The 12,744-nt window shown below is 36.7% G+C and overlaps 1 protein-coding gene and 1 pseudogene across 8 annotated transcripts in view; both read left to right on the top strand.

Moving 5' to 3' along the window:
- The window catches only part of RPRD2 (regulation of nuclear pre-mRNA domain containing 2), a 106,395-nt gene that overhangs the window by 53,260 nt on the left and 40,391 nt on the right, over positions 1-12,744 (top strand). The window lies entirely within an intron of this gene.
- Positions 4,680-10,038, top strand: LOC147917952 (elongation factor 1-alpha 1 pseudogene; annotated as a pseudogene).

Below are 12,744 nucleotides of genomic sequence, written 5' to 3'. Positions count from 1 at the left end.
AAAATATGATTCTTTCTTAATATGTAATCTGTAAATTCATTCTAATCCCAGTCAAAATCTCAATAGGGTTTAATGTAGAAGGATAAATATCAGATAATTTTTTAAAAGAACAGTAGAGTTCTCCTATCAATTATCAATGTGTATTTTAAAACGATAATAAAAGCGAGAATAGGGCCGGCCCTGTGGCTTGGTGGTTAAGTGCGTGCGCTGCGATGCTGGTGGCCCGGGTTCGGATCCCGGGTGCTCATCGAGGCACCACTTCTCCATTCATCCTGAGGCCGAGTCCCACATACAGCAACTAGAAGGATGTGCAGCTACGACACACAACTATCCACTGGGGCTTTGGGGGGAAAAATAAAATAAATAAAATCTTTAAAAAAAAAAAAAAAAAAAAAAAAAAAAAAAAAAAGCGAGAATAGAAGACTATGTCAGTGAAACAGAATATATTCTTGCTTATAAAGTCTGTGATAAATGAGAGGACATTAAGATAAGAGCTTTAGTAGTCCATAAATAGCCCCATCCTAACCACCACTATCCCCTTTTAAATTTCTATTCACAGTTATACTTTAGACTCATTTCTACCGTTTTGTGAATTCTGTTCTCTTAATTTAAGGCTATCATTTTAATCTCTTTAATTAAGGAGGGCCAAATGTCTAGAAGTTCCAGGCAGGTAACAGATGAGTGAAGTGGGTTGAATGTGAGGAAAAACCCATTTAAAGGGGCGGCTTTCCTCATCCCTAGCCTATGGCCATAAAGTAGTGTGAGTCCAGTGTTAACACATGCTACCAGACCTTCCAAAGACTTTTCTTACTTTTTAAGCTAGGTCAGAATCTGGCTTTTTATGTGAAGTCTCCCAGTTTTTAAACGTGTAAAGCTAAATCACATTTAAAAAAATATATTGCTAGCCAGACAAAACACATCTAATGACTAAATTTGAGCCATGGGCAGCCTATTAGAGACCTCTGCATTAAGGCGTTTCCTTTAATCCCTTTAAGGAGTTACTCGATTTCAGTTGATTAGAAGTTGGTATGGGGTGGACTCACAGCCGTATGTTAAGAGATGACCCAAGAGGAAAATTAGTGCTTTCAGATGGGTTGGGAAACTTTTTCTTTCCAAATAATTATCCAGTTATTCCAGTTCCTTTTTATTAAATTTCAATTTATCCTTCCCTCGCTGGTTTGAAATTCCATAGGCTGACAACGGAGATTTTGTTTTAGACATGCTAGTTATTATTGTAATGAAAATACGTATGTGAGAGGGAGGGGCATAAAAAGCCAACCTGATGATATTTATTTGTCATTTGTGTCCTAAAGAGCCTAGGTGAGGGACAAAAATGCCAATTCATCTGAATGTGTACATCTTGGTAAGAACAGAATAGTTGAAACTTGAATTGGAAACACAGGGAAAGCATCATTATGAATGTCAGAGTTGAGTTACCACTTGGAAAACTATGGACTACTCTGCCACCAGCAGTGACTTCAATAAGTTTATATACACACATATATTATATATAGATTATAGAAGAATTCCTATAAGAACTGAAGGTTTACTTGTATTGTGTGAGTGTAGGTATATCTTTGATGTGGGTGGAACTTTCCTAAGGCCTGTTGCTACCCCAAACCTTCATAAAAGGCAGTCATTCTTGCTTTTAAATTCTCACCCTTAATTGAACTGAAAAGTGAATTTATGCTAGTTGTTATCATCAGAGCTTAAGGTGATTTCGTGGGTTTTTTTTTTTTTTTTTTTGACTGCGGGTGTAGAGAAAATTGTATATATGACCTTTGTTGGGAAAAGATGTCATGACAGATTTGGAGGAAATGATGTACTTTGTACTCTGAAATAAACCCAACATAAAAAGGGTTTCACATGACCTCACAGCTAGTTGTTGGTTAGTGAGGAAAGTCTTGAAACCATTTGGGAATTTGGATTTTGGCAATTTTCTCACTTTCTGACTGAACTGTCAGACCCGCCTTTCTTCTGTCCTTACACACTTTCTCTCGGAGACTTACCTACTCCTGCATTTAACTGTTATATCTATTTCTGCTATATCTATTTCTCTAGGTTTTTGACTATGTCTTCAGCTGCTTTCTGGGAATTACTGCTTCATTGTTATAGGATGATATTCAGCTCAGAATGTCTAAAACAACAATATACCTTACATTTGTATAAAGCTCTACTCCTACAATTTGTGTGAAAGTATAAGTTAAAAATTGTTATACCAATGTTATTTGAAACTCACAGTAACCAACTTTGCAGGTAAGCAGATTGGCTATTATTATTCCTTTTTACAAAATGAGAAAACTGAAGCCCAGAGCAGTTAAGAAATTGCCCAAAGTAAAATGACAGTTTAGTAAAAGAGCTGAGACTAAAACTGAGATTTTTCTGACTCTTAGTCCTCTGTTATTTCTATTGTACCACTTAGTCCTCCTAACTGTAACTTCAAGTTTTTCACCTTAGTAATTTTAAAGATTTTATTTATTTATTTTTCCCCCAAAGCCCCAGTACATAGTTGTCTGCCATAGCTGCACATCCTTCCAGTTGCTGTGTGTGGGACGCGGCCTCAGCATGGCCGGAGGAGCGGTGCCTCGGTGCGCACCCGGGATCCGAACCCGGGCCGCCGGCAGCGGAGAGCACACACTTAACCGCTAAGCCACGGGGCCGGCCCTCACCTTAGTAATTTTAAATTCTTGTCCCTTCGTTTCTTTAGTCACTTACCAGGGGCTGATTCTTTTGCTGTTTCTTCCTCCTTTTTTGTCTGCCTTTTAATTTCCCATTCTCATCTCCGTTTGACATATTTATATTATTATAACAGCCTGCTAAGTAGTTTCTCAGTTTCTGATATCCTTTTCATTCACTTTAGACTACATACACATTGATGTCCAGAGATATAATCGTTTAAGACCATAGGCTCTGGAACCAATGTACATGGGTTTGAGACCTGGTTCTGCCCCCTCCCAGCTCTGTAACTGTAGGCAATTTTAATTAGCCTCAGTTTTCTTATCTATATAATGGAGCCAATAATAGTACCTATCCCATAGAGTGTGGGAACTAAATGAGTTAATAATACATATAATGAGCTTAGAACAGTGATTGGCATATAATAAACACTTAATAAATATTAGCTGCTGTGATGATGATGATGATTATGCCTACTATTTTTGTTAACAGATTAATGTTACCAAATCACTACTCTGATCATTCTTTAAAATATATATTTTTTTATATTACTTTATGATTTAACAAATTTCTTTCCATCTTTGTTATTTTCTTTAATTCTTAAACCAACTATATAATATAATTAGAGGCAAAGATTATTATCTTCATTTTACAAATAAGGATACTGATAATAAAATAAGTAATATAAAACTACCTTAAGATAGGAAATTGAACATTTAAAAAAATTAAGAAAGAATATGATCATGTCATTCAGTAGCCTTCACTGAGTTCTTTTAGCTTGCTGGTACCATTATCCAAGCTCCTTGGGAAGGCACTTACAGCCCTTTACAATCAAATCTCAACCTTTCTTCCCCTTCCTGTGACCAGCTCTCCCATCTCCCAGTAATGAGCCATTGTTCTAGCCAAACACTCAAACTGTATGTCTTAATATAAGTGCTTGTGAATTTTTCTTCCTGGGATAGCTCTTCTTTCTTGAAAAGCAGTGGAGGTTAGAAGTTAAAAATGCAAGCTTTGGAATCAGGTTTTTTTAGGTTCAAATCCTGGATCTATCATTTGTTAGACTAGTTATTTAGTTGTTCTGTGTTTCAATTTTCTCACCTGTAAAATGAGAATAATAGTACAGCTTTTATAGTAGAGTATCTCAGGGTTATTGTGAGGATTAAACAAGCTAATATATGTAAAGCACTTATAAAAGTATCGGGAACATAAAAGTGCTCCAAGAATTAATGAGCTAAGTGTCTATCTCAAGAAGTTCAAACAAGAAGAGCAAAATAAGCCAAAGGAAGGAAGGAAAGATATAATAGCAAAAACTAGTGAAATAAAAAAACCAAACCTACAATAAAGTACCTAGAATAGTCAAATGCATAGAGAAAGTAGAATGATGGTTGCCAGGTGCTGGAGGAAGGGGGAAATGGGGAGTTAATGTTTAATGGCTATAGAGTTTCAGTTTTGCAAGATGAAAAGAGTTCTGGAGATGGATGGTGGTGATGGTTGCACAACAATATGAATATATTTAATACCTCTGAACTGTACACTTAAAAATGGTTAAGTTGGTAAATCTTATGTGTATTTTACCACAATAAAATAAAATTGAGGGAAAAAAACATAACCATACATACAAACATACAGTAGAAGGGTTCAACAAAGGAAATGTTGGTTCTTTGAGAAAATAGTAAAATTGATAAACTTTAGGTGAGATTGATCAAGAAAAGAGAGAAGACATAATTAAATGGTATGAGGAATGTAAAAGGTGGACACAATTACAAATGTGGCGACCATAAAGAGAGGATAATATGAACTGCTTTATGCCAATAAATTTGAAAATTTAGACAAAATGGTTAAGTTTTTCAAAAAATACAAATTATAAAAATGGCTCAAAGAAAAAATTGAGGATATTATAATCCTATAACTATAGAATAAATTCAGTTAGTAGTCAGAAATCTTCCCATAAGAACATCCCCCTTTTTCACAACGAATTTGCCATAAGAACACAGGTGTCGTGAAAACCACGACTAAAGCTAAGCCAGATAAAGGAAAGGACTTGTACCACCATCATTGTCATTGGACACAAGTCCACTGTTACTGGCCATCTGATCTACAGATGTGATGAGATCGACAAAAGAACTGTCAAAAAAATTTGAGAAGGAGGCTGCTGAGCTGGAAAAGGGCTCCTTTAAGTATGCCTGGATCTTGGATAAACTGAAAGCTGAATGTGAGTCACCATTGATATCTCCCTTTGGAAATTGGAGACTAGCGAGTATTAAGTGACCATCAGTGATGTGCCAGGACACAGAGACTTTATCAAAAACGTGATTATAGGCACATCTCGGGCTAACTGTACTGTCCTGATTATTGCTGCTGGTGTTGGTGAATTGGAAGAAGATATCTCTAAGAATGGGCCTGCCCTTCTGGCTTACACACTGGGTATGAAACAACGATTTGTTGGTGTTAACAAAATGGATTCTATTGGACCACCCTACTGCCAGAAGAGATACAAGGAAATTGTTAAGGAAGTCAGCACTTACATTAAAAAAATTGGCTGGCCGGCTCCGTGGCTTAGCGGTTAAGTGTGCGCGCTCTGATGCTGGCGGCCCGGGTTCGGATCCCGGGAGCGCCCCGAGGCACCACTTCTCCGTCCAACGTGAGGCCGAGTCCCACGTACAGCAACTAGAAGGATGTGAACCTATGACATACAACTATCTACTGGGGCTTTGGGGGGAAAAAACTGAATAAATAAAATCTTTAAAAAAATTGGCTACAACTCTGATACAGTAACATCTGTGCCAATTTCTGCTTGGAATGATGACAACGTGCTGGAGCCAAGTGCTAACATGCCTTGGTTCAAGGGATAGAAAGTCACCTGTGAAGATGGCAGTGCCAGTGGAACCAGGCTGCTTGAAGCTGTGGATTACCTTCTGTCGACCTATCCAACTGACAAACACTTGTGTCTGCCACTCTAGGATGTCTGCAAAATTGGTAATATTGGTACTGTCCCTGTTGGCCAAGTAAAGACTGGTATTCTCAAACCCAACATGGTGGTCACCTTTGTTCTGGCCAGCGTTACAACTAAAGTCTGTTGAAATGCACCCATCAATCTTTGAGTGAAGCTCTTCCTGGGGACAATAGGGGCTTCATTGTCAAGGAAGTGTCTGTCAAAGATGTTTATCATGGCTCAGGTGATTATCCTGAACCATCCAGGCCAAATCAGTACTGGCTATGCACCTATGCTGGATTGTCACACAGCTCACATTGCTTGCAGGTTTGCTGAGCTGAAGGAGAAGATTGATCACCATTCTGGTAAGAAGCTGAAAGACGGCCCCGAACTCTTAAAATTATTAGTATTGTTCCTGGCAAGCTCATGCATGTTGAGAGCTTCTCTGACTGTCCTCCTCTGGGATATTTTTGTTGTTGTTTTGCTTTTCGTGATATGAGACTCATCGTTGCTGTGGGTGTTATCAAAGCAGTGGACAAGAAGGCTGCTGGAGCTGGCAAGGTCACCAGGTTTGCACAGAAAGCTCAGAAGGCTAAGTGAATATGATCCCTAATATCTGTCACCCCAGTCTTAATCAGTGGTGGGAAAACTGTCTCAGAGCTGTTTGTCTCAATTGGCCATTTAAGTTTAATAGTAAAAGACTAGTTAATGCCTCTAAAAATAGTCTGTTAAATTTAAATGATTACATAAGTGATAATAAAAGCTAAAAGACAATACAAAAATAATAGGACTGGTTTATGATAACAGTGCATCATAAAACCTTCAGAAGGAAAAGAGAATGTTTTGTGGACCATTTGTTTTTGTGTGTGTGTGTGTGGCAGTTTTAAGTTACTAGTTTTCAAAATCAGTGTTTTTTTTGATGAAGAAGATCAGCCCTGGCCTAACATCTGTTGCCAATCCTCTTCTTTTTGCTGAGGAAGATTGGCCCTGGGCTAACATCTGTGCCCATCTTCTTCTCCTTTATACGTGGGATGCCTGCCACAGCATGGCTTGATAAGCAGTGCCCAGGATCCAAACCCATGAACCCTGGGCCCTTGAAGCAGAGTGCGTAAACTTAAGCCGTACACCACCGGGCTGGCTCCTAAAAGCAGTACTTTTCAGTGGACACGATTTGACCAAAAATCTGTCACAAAATTTTGAGACCCATTAATACCAAGTTTAATGAGAAAAAAAAATCCCTGACCTAGATTCTTCACCAGCAAGTTCACCAAATATTGAAGGAAGAAATAATTCCAGTCTTACAAACACTTGTTCAGAGAAAAAAGGAGAATGCACCTCAGCTCATCTTAATGAGACTAGTATAACCTTGACACTAAAACTTGACTAGGAGAGTATGACAAGAGAAAATTTATAGACTATCTTATTCATGAACCATAGATGCAAAAAACCACCTCAGTCTAGTGGAACATAAAGAGTATAATACATCATAACTATGTGGAGTTTATCCTGGGAATGGAAGCATGGCTTAATATTGGAAAATCATATAATTTACTGTGCTTAAAAATTAAGAGGGGCCGGCCGGGTGGCATCGTGGTTAAGTGCGCATGCTCTGCTGCTGGCAGCTCAGGGTCCGATCCCAGCTGCGCACCGACGCACCACTTCTCAAGCCATGCTGTGGTGGCGTCCCACGTACAGCGGAGGAAGATGGGCGCGGATGTTAGCTCAGGGCCAGTCTTCCTCAGCAAAAAGAGGAGGATTGGCAGATGTTAGCTCAGGGCTGATCTTCCTCACACACACAAAAAATTAAAAATTGTATGATGATTTCAAAAGGTACAGAAAAAATGAGTCAAGATCCATTTTTTATAAAACAAAACAGAAATAGAAAGGAACATCTTCAGTCTAGTAACACATTATCTTCCAAAAATAAAAACCTACAGCAAACATGCTACTTAAGAGGGACAAAACAAGGATAATGCCCAATATCAACATTTCTGTTCAACCTTGTAATGGAGTTCCTAGCCAGAGCAGTAAGGCAAAAAAAAAAGGAGTAAATGAAAGGATTGGAAAAGGAAAAAACCAGAATTGTCATTAGTTGCAGATGATATGATTGTATGCATAGAAAACCAAAATATCTACAGATAAATTACTGGTGTTAAGAGAGTTTAGCAAGATTGCTGGATTCAAATCAATGTGTTAGATTAATTATTTTAACTATATATCAGAAACAAAGTAAGAAAATGAAAAACGTTTTAATTCTTTATACTGGAAAAAAATACAGTTGATTCTTATTATTCACAGTAATTATGTTCCATAAAGTTGCCATGAACACTGAATTAGTGAATACTGAATCATTGCTCCTGGGGAAAATACAAGGTTAGGTTCCTACAAGCCCCTGGTCACAGTATTTTCGTCAACTGATCAATGCATAACCTTGTTTTATGTGTTTTTCTATATAAAGATACCTTATTTAATATATATATTAATATATTGCTGATTCATTAACATTGAATTCATGGCTAACAGCACTATAACTAATGTCTGAAAAAAGTTTATCTAATACATGTATTTTCTCTATAAGGTACAGTACAGTCTTCTTGTGCTTAGGAACACTAGGCAGAACTTGAATACTATGCGTGGGTGCCATTTTAAACAGCTAAATCATCAACAAAAAGCACAAAAATGCAAAGAAATGTAGCACTAAGTAGACTATGAGAAGGACATTTGTTTCTAGTATCATAGCTGAAACAAGATGGCAGAGCATCACCTTGTTTGACCTCATCTGGAAACACACACATTGGCCAACTCAGATTTTTCACCACTCTGTACATGTCTAAGAATGATTGCAAAAGCACAACAGGTACTGCTTTGGGATTACAAATAAATGTTAGCGCAAGTGGGTGAATTTGTAAACACAGAATCCATGCTTAATGAAGATCACCTGTACCTAGAAATAAATCTTAACAAAAGATGTGTAAGTTCTCTATGGAGAAAATTATAAACCATAATTGAGAAACCTTGTAGAAAACCTAAATAAATATTTGTGGGTAAGAAAGACTCAATATTTAACAATGTCACTTCTTCCCAAATTGATTTGTAAATCCAGTGCAATCTTAATTGAGGTCTCAGTAGGGTTTTCTTCCCCCTATTTTACAAATTAACTCTGAATTTTATATGGAAGTGCAGACAGCTCCCTCCTTCCCCTCTCCCAAAAAGAGAAAGCGGAGAAACTCTGGAAGAATAACAGTGTGGGATGTCTGGCTCTACCAGATTTCAAGACATATTGTAAACTGTGATATGGTATGGTATTGTCCAGAGATAGCCAAAGAAACCAGTGGAACATAATACAAAGTCTAGAAACAGACCAATGTATATGTATATTTGGTCTGTGTATGAAACTACAGGTAATGGAAAAAGAAGAACTTTTTCATAAATGTTGCTGGGACAGTTGGCTACTTATATAGAAAAAAGGGAAATTAGATCCTATGCACAACAGATACAAAAATTAATTCCCTGTTAAATACCTAAATGAGAAAGAACTATAAATCTTTTTTATTTTTATTTTTATTTATTTTTTTGGTGAGGAAAATTGGCCCTGAACATCCGTGCCAATCTTACTCTATTTTGTATGTGGGATGCCGCCACAGCATGGCTTGGTGAGCGATGTGTAGGTCTGCGCCCGGGATCCAAACCTGCGAACCCTGGGCTGCCGAAGTGGAGCATGCAAACTTAACCACCACACCACCAGGCTGGCCCCACCTATGAAGCTTTTTGAAGACAATATAGGAGAATATCTCATGACGTTACCTCATAAGATTGATAAATTCAGCTACGTTAAAAGGAAGACCTTCCGTTTATCTAAAGATACCGTAAAGAGTCAAAAGACAAGCCACAGAACAGGAGAAAATATTTAATGCAGTCAGCAAAGGGTTCGTATCCAGAATGTATAAGGAATTACAAAATAATAAGAATAAGACAAAAAAAATTAGAAGATCTTACCTGGCACTTATCGTATTAGAAATTAAAACAGAAATTGTTTAGATGTTTATTAATCACTTTTAAAACAAATGTAAAAAGCAAAAATAAAATAAAAATTTTTAGTGAGAAGAATGGTGGTTTACATTCTCGCAGATCTCTTTAATATCTGGTTTAAAGACAGCTAAATTATTTTAGCTGCTTCTGCATTCAGTCTGTTGTGATATCACATGTCGTATAGCCCTAGAGCTGCTGAGATATGTCATTACATAGAATATAAGGCAAGTTCCAATCAGGAGAGAGAAACCACACACCAGTAATTTAAACAGGGAAAATTTAATATAAAGAATTGTTAAAAAGTAGCTAACTATCAGGAGGAATAAAAGAACTCTAAGGTGTGATGGGATAGTATCTGCTGAAAGCAGCTACTACCTCTGGACCTGAGGGAAAAGTGAATAAGGAGCCCCCCCCCCCCCCCCCAGCTGAGGTTCAGACCTGAGGAAAGAGTGAATTGCTGCGTTAATATGCTGCCTACCACTGTAGTGGCTAAGAAACAGGCTGGAGAGCACTCGTTGCTGAACTGCAAGAGCAGCCCTCCACTTGCTAAAACATTGCCAGGATGCCTGTATGCTGATCCACTTGAGAACACCAAAAGAAGAATCCCTGTAGCCTCTTCCAGCCTCTCAGTGTCACTCTAGGGCCCTCTATTGGCAGAGTCTAACACTGAGCAAAGGAGAAATAGAGTTTGCAGAGTCTGACTGTAGTATCACAAGGAAGGGTAGGTTTAGAGCTGAGAGGCAATAAATTAATAACTGGCACGCATACATACCAGATAGGGCATAAACTCTCAAGTCCACCAATACCAACATTAGTAAGATTGTGGCACAGTGGGAGCTCTCATAATGTTGGTTTGAGGCTTGATTGGTGTAAAACAGCCTCCTTTTAAAAACAGTTTGTTATGTACACCCTATGATCTTGCAGTTCTACCTGTAGGCTTTAAATCCTGAGAAACTTTTGCATATGTGCAGTAGGATCAATGGAAGAGAATTTTTATAGCAACATTGTTCGTGATAAAAAATTGGAAACAACCCAGATATTTTTCTGCAGTGAAATGAATTGTGGCATTTTGGAATACCAGACAGCAAAGAAAATTAATGAATTTGTTACATGCAACAACATAGATAAATCTCACAAAATGTTGATCGAAAGTACAAAGGAATATTTATAGTATGATTCCATTTATATAAAGTTCAAATTTTGCAAAAATAAACTATTTATGCATACCTAGATGTTAAAACTATAAAGAAGAGTAAGGAAATAATTACCACAAAGGTTTACCATCTCAGGTAAGATGGAAGGGATTGTGATCTTGAAGGGGCCCACTCAAGTCTGCTGGGGAGCTAGCAATGTCTTATTTGTTGGCCTGGGTTATGATTACAAGGGTATTCACTTTATAATTATTTTTTGAATAATTATATGTTTTATGCAACTTTTCTGTCATGTTTATTTCATAATTTCAAAACGTAACCATTTAAAGAGATTGAAATAGAGCACAAAAATAGGCTTATTTGGACTGAACATGATTTTCAAATTACAATATTGAGTAATGAAGAAGTTGTTTCCTTTTGAAAGTTAAATTGGCACCCTAGAAGACCAAGTTGTGTAATAAGCCATAGAGCAGTATTGTATTCTCAGTTAGGAGATAAACCCTGTAGGATTTTGGTCACTCCATGCCTCCACCTTCCTTAAAGATTCAGTATCCTCAAGAAATTTTCTTTTCCTGACTTCTACTTCTCAGTCGGGATTATTAAAGAATTCTTTTTCTTTGCTACCATTATACTTTGTCTCTTCTTCTATTATGGCACCTAACATACTGCATCGTAATTGATACAGGTGCCTTTTGTCACAGTTTCTATCCCCCGGGCTTTGAGCTTCTGTTCCCAGCACAATGCCTGGCACTTGATAGATGATTAGTAAATGCTTCTAAAATGGATCATTGATGGATGGATGGAAATACCATGGAGCGCTGTAATGTAAATCAGTGTTTCTTAACTACAGGCATATATTCCTAGGTGGATCCATGGATATAGTCTCAAGAGTCTAAGAATTGTCTATAGGAAATTAAATTTAAATTTTTAATTTATGATAATTCAAAAGTAATTGTAAGCATATTCAGTATCATCTGTATGATTACCTTACAACAGGTCTATGACTTATTTTCATGGCTATGTTGACGTGTGTTTGTGATTGTATTTTGGCATGAGATAATATTCCTTTATCAGAGGCTAATGAGGAAAGATTAAAGATGGCTTTAATATGTAAATAATTGTTTGCATCAATTGTGAAGGCACTAATGCTTTCACCATACACTATGAAAAAAGTTTTCATAGTAGTTCAAATGAAGAAAATGGTGAAATAATTGAATAATGTGTATACTTGATAAAACAGTGTATATATTCAATGTATATATTCAGTATCATTTTTAGTTTGCAATTTGTAATTAGTTTCAACAGTGTCATCTATGACTTTAATGTTGATATGCATGGTATTTGCTTTATTTATATTTAATTTGTAAATTCCAATTTATAGTTTGTTGAAGAACTATAAAATGTAATCAGTGGAATCACCTAAGGATAAAAAAGACTTTGCGATAGTCTTCATAGGAAATCCAAGAGAATTTACAGACTAAAAAGGATTTAGCAAAGTTATTGGGTACAGATTAACATAGGAATCAATAGCATTTCAGTACATCAGAAATAACCATTTAAAAAATATAATATTTAAAAAATATAATAGATAAAAAGATATTAACTAACAGGAAAAGCTATATAAGGTACCTAGAATAAAAGTGTGTTAAAAACTTTTTGGAGAAAATTATAAACTGTTATAAAATTCAGCATGTAAATACGGGACACTTTAATCAAAATCCCAATAGGACATTTTAAGAAACTTGTTACACTTATTCTGAAATTCATATAGCAGAGTCTGAAATTCATATAGAAGAGTCAGTGTAACAATGTGGTATTAGTACAAGGATAGACAAATAGATTTAAGGAACAAAACAGAAAGCCTAGAAATGGATTCATACATATATGGAAACTTTGTAAATGGTAGAAGTTGCATTACAAATCATTGGGAGAAAGATGAACTCTTCAGTAAGCCAG

This window comes from Ceratotherium simum, chromosome 2, assembly GCF_057802395.1.
Source record: "Ceratotherium simum simum isolate JZ-2026a chromosome 2, ASM5780239v1, whole genome shotgun sequence".
NCBI classification, from domain to species: Eukaryota; Metazoa; Chordata; class Mammalia; order Perissodactyla; family Rhinocerotidae; genus Ceratotherium; species Ceratotherium simum.
This window is presented reverse-complemented; position numbering and strand designations above follow the sequence as displayed.